The 5,000-nt window shown below is 36.9% G+C and overlaps 1 protein-coding gene across 2 annotated transcripts in view; it reads left to right on the top strand.

The window, feature by feature from the left end:
- Positions 1–5,000, top strand: part of LOC137616269 (cAMP-dependent protein kinase inhibitor alpha-like) — a 600,285-nt gene that overhangs the window by 135,487 nt on the left and 459,798 nt on the right. The gene's annotated exons all lie outside the window — the stretch shown is intronic.

Raw genomic sequence — 5,000 nt, forward strand, 5'->3', positions numbered from 1 at the left:
TGGGTTGAAAACTCGGTAAAGTCCTCTGTATAAATGTTATATGACAGGGTTGAATAATTAGCATATGTGTTTTAATGTTGTCAATTTTTTTAGAATATTTTATTTGGATTGGTCATTACTTCTTTATCGTTTATTCCTTTCCTTATTTCATTTTCACTTGGGGCCATTTTTCCCTGTTTTGTGCCCTTGGGCTTATAGCATCTTGCTTTTCCAACTAGAGTTGTAGCTTAGCTAGTAATAATAATAATAATGATAATATGTGAATAAAAGTAACTATGCAGAATATGCTTCTCCATTTATGAATGATCCAACCTGTAGATTAGAAAGCGTTCATGATGGGATTTAGTTTGGGTGGAATTTACTTCCAGTTTTGAGGCCACAATAATGGCAGACACACGCTGAAATCTGCCGTGCAATGTTGTTCTGCAGTTTGTAATAGCAAAGCCCTCTTTTTTCCTCTCTCCTCTCCCTCTCACTCACTCTCTCGTCCCCCTTCTCTCCCCTTCCCTACTGCCTGACCCTCTTTCAACACCTGTAACCATGGTTACAGCATTCGGCTTCTCTCTTCCTCCGTCCTCACATCAAACTCTGGTAACTGCCCGATGGGAGGTTTGTTGGTCGACCGCCGATTGAGATACAATTTCCTACTAAAAAGTCTCTTCGGGTGAACCTATCACCTAGCAACAACCGAAGGCTTTGAAGGCCGCTCATGAATGCCAGAGGCAATGGACAGTGACATTGCCCTAGAGACTGAACATATATAGCCTACATATGATTAGCGCCCAAGCCCCCTCTCCACCCAAAATGGGACCAAGGAGGGCCAGGCAATGGCTGCTGATGACTCAGCAGAGAGACTTATACTCTATAGGCTCCCCTCAACCCCCTCCCTAGCTCACAAGGATGGCGAGGTTGCAGCGACCAAAGGAACTAACGAGCTTGAGCGAGACTCGAACCCCAGTCTGGTCTTCTCCAGTTAGGGACGCTACCACCAGGCCGCCACAGTACCATTTTTCATTGCGTTTCTGTTATAGATGTGAGATTTTTTTTATGTTTACGTTTTATTAGATTTAATATCTTCTATATGGTTGTTCCTTTCTTTGCTGTTGATGCCTTTCTCTATTATATTCACATATAAAAGCTGTAGGAAATTTATCGTACACTCGGGCACGCTGTTCTATCTTATTTCTCTTCCGCTTGTTTTTTTTTTTTTTAAATTTTATAGTTTATATATGAAATATCTGATTTAATGTTGTTACGGTTCTTAAAATCTTTTATTTTGATTGTTCATGATTTCTCTTGTAGTTTATTTATTTCCTTTTGTTTCCTTTCATTTATGAGTTATTTTGTCCTGTTGGAGCCCTTGGGCTTATGAATTAGCATCTTGCTTTTCCAATTATAGCTTAGCTTGTAATAATAATAATAATAATAATAATAATAATAATAATAATAGCAATAAAAGCTTAATCAATTCTAAAACATCAGTATAAAGACAATCCAGAAAATCAAACATGGTACGCCTACATTTTATTTGAAATAAGTAACATGAATCCTGTGCTTGGAACAAAGCAGATATATACAAATATATTAACAAATGTTTAAATGATGAGGAAGACCTTGATGTGCCCATGAATGAATTCAGTGTATTTGAAGTCGAAGCTATCATTTAAAAACTAAAGAGATTGAAAGCCCAGAGAAACGATGGAATTACTGCTGAGATGATATTGACCGGGAATGAAGTGACCCCCAGAAAATTTACAAGATTATTTTGTAGTGTGGCGTGAAATAGCAAAACCTGATGAATATGAGCTAGGAGTATTAGTGAAAATGGCAATAAAAGGAGATCTGACTGATAGCAATAATTACAAAGGCATCACTAACATCAGTTGTCATGAAGATATATAGTATGCTTATTCTAAAGAGACTGGAGAGTAAGATTAATGAAAAGCAGAGATGAACAAGCAGGATTTAGAAAAGGTAGAAGTTGTATTGAGCAAATTTTCATTTCAAGACTTGTAGTACATCAATGCGTAGAATATAAAAATCCAACTTTGATGGCATTTATGGACTATGAAAAAGCCTCTGATAGTGTTCAACGTCCAAGTTTTTGGAGAGTCCTACATTAATATGGAGTTCCTCTTGAATATGTAAATTTGATTAAATCTGTTCATGAGCTTAATTTTGGTGGAGTCCTATCAAAGGGATTTCCAGTGAACAGCGGAGTACTCCAAGAGAATGTGTTGTCACCTATGTTGTTTATCCCCCTCATGGATTTTGTAATGCATAGAACAGTTGGGAATGGTGGAGAAGGTTTGGCTGGTTTGGTAATAGGAAATTAGGCTACATAGAGTATGTTGATGATGCGGTCCTTATTAGCAGAACAACACAGGATTTGCAATGCTTGCTTACCAGAATGCATGAAATATCACATGAGGTTGGGCTCTAGATAAATAGAAGAGAGATGATGAAAATGGAATTTTCAATGGAAGATTGAATATCATTGGAAGTAGGAAGGATTAATGAGATGGATTCATTTAGATATCTAGGAACTATGATCTCTAATACAGGATTTTTAGAATTTGGGTAAAAAAGTTTGAAAAAGTAAACCAGACAGTGGCTTGGTTAAGTAAAATTTGGAAATCAGATTGCCTGAAATTACATATGAAAATCAGTCTACATTTCATTTTAGTGAGAACGGGGTTACTGTATGGACATGAGTCGTAGTATGACAATGAAACAACATCCAACAGATTTTGTAGATTTGAGAACAAATCCTCAGAAGAATGCTGGCATTTAAATAGCAGGACAGGATTAGAAATGAAACTATTAGAGAGATTACCCGAGTGCCTTATGTGGATGATATCATGATGAGAGGTAGATGGAGATTTTTTGGGCATGTTCTGCACACTCCCCAAGAGAGATTAGTTCACCAAACGTTTAACTGGGCTCCACAAGACTCTAGAAGAGTTGGAAGCCCCAGGTCCACATGGCTGAGGATTATGAAACGTGAAGTAGGAGATGATGAATTAAGCAGTATTGATTTAAAAGCTCAAGATAAAGACGACTTTGCGTCAATAAGCGTAGGTGGAGATGATGATGATGGTGAGATGATAGATAGGAATTTATACCCGGTAATTCAGTGTCTAATAATAAACTATCAAACCGTGCTCACAAGAATACCACTGCAGAGACGACATTATTCATTCAGATAACAATAAATGAATAGTAAAGAACTAAATCCTCATAGTATGAGTCCCATCGCCTAAATTTACTATTAGTATATCATTCAGTGAAATATCAATGGACTTCGAACAAAAATCCGTTTAGGTTAACTAAGAACAACTAATATCATAATATAATTCCATGTGTCATTGCCTCTAGCACTTGAGGCATTATCAAGAATCCTTAAATTTTGCACGGCTCAATGTGTACCACTTGTCAGTAAATAGGAACAGTGATGTTCTTTGTTCTTTGAGAGTGAACCAAGCCATGATGGAGCAAAAACAGCTAGGTAGATCACATATTGAAAGAACACCTAAATTTCAGCAATTATTCAGTCCATCGTTGCAAAAATACTGATGTGTTTGACAGTAAGCAGAGTAATAATAACCTAGATCTTCCTCATTCCAGTTTACCCGAAGCTGAATTAACAACTTTAGGTTTTTGGTCCCGCTGAATTAAAGTACAACTCAATTTTTGTAACTCCCTTGTTATCTAAATTTGTATATGTTTTTTTTGGCAAAACGTCTAAATTTTTATGCTAAAGGTGTTATATGTATAATAGATTGTAGTTTGGTGTTTGAAAGGGCCTTGGAGCTTGTGATGCACTTCATATAATCTCTAATGTTGTACAGATATCATTTGATTGTGGCCTGATTTTTATGCTGCAATTGTGTTAATCATGAGTCCCTTGTTTTCAAACTTAAACAGATGGAAGTAGGTGGATCTTTTTTTTAGTATCAGTATTGAATTTTCAAGTATTAGATTACAAAGAATAGTATTTGATGGACAAAATAGTGTTCCTCTGTAATGTGGACAACCCATTGCTTTTACATGATATGTGGTTTGGCTTAGAAGACAAGGTCGGTTCATATGCAGATGATGGTATACTCTTTGCATCAATTCCATCTCTTAAATGTATACCTCTTGTTACTGAATCCCTAGATAGATATCAAGCTAAAATTAGTGCATTGTGCAAAATTCGGGCGGGAATGATGATCCTAACTAAACTCAAAGTATGCTTTCAAGTAAGTCAGGGATATTGGCTCCTCACCATTTAAATCTTTGCTTTGACAATGTGTCTTTATCTATAACATCATCAGCATCTCCTCCTACGCCTTTTGAAGCAAAGGGCATCGGTTAGATTTCGCCAGTCGTCTCTATCCTTAGTTTTAAATCATTACCTATCCGTTCATCATCATCTGCTTCACGTTTCTTAGTCCTCAGCCATGTAGGCCTAGGTCTTCCAACTCTTCTAATGCCTTGTGGAGCCCAGCTGAAGGTTTGGTGAACTAATCTCCTCTTGGGGAGTGCGAAGAGCATGCTCCAACCATCTCTATCTACCCTCACCATGATCTCACCCACCTATGGCACTCGGGTAAATCCTCTCTTACAATTTCATTTCTAATACTGTCTTGCCATTTAACACCCAATAGTCTTCTGAGGGCTTTGGTCTCAAAATTACAAATTCTTATATTGTTTCACTGTATAACACGAATCATGCCCTTACAATAACACCGATCTCACTAACCTAATATAGAGCCTGAGTTTTATATGTAACTTCAGGCGGTTTTATTTCCCAAATTTTACTTGGCCTCGGGTCGCATACTGGCCCCTTGGGAGTCCGGGATTTTGGGGGTAGCCTATTCGATTTTTCTGGTTGAGACTGGGAGATGTCCAGAACCCTCCTGTGAATGTAGTACATGGCTTAAGATATATATATATATATATATATATATATATATATATATATATATATATATACATACATATACATATATATA

Source organism: Palaemon carinicauda, chromosome 22 (assembly GCF_036898095.1).
Source record: "Palaemon carinicauda isolate YSFRI2023 chromosome 22, ASM3689809v2, whole genome shotgun sequence".
Classification (NCBI taxonomy): Eukaryota; Metazoa; Arthropoda; class Malacostraca; order Decapoda; family Palaemonidae; genus Palaemon; species Palaemon carinicauda.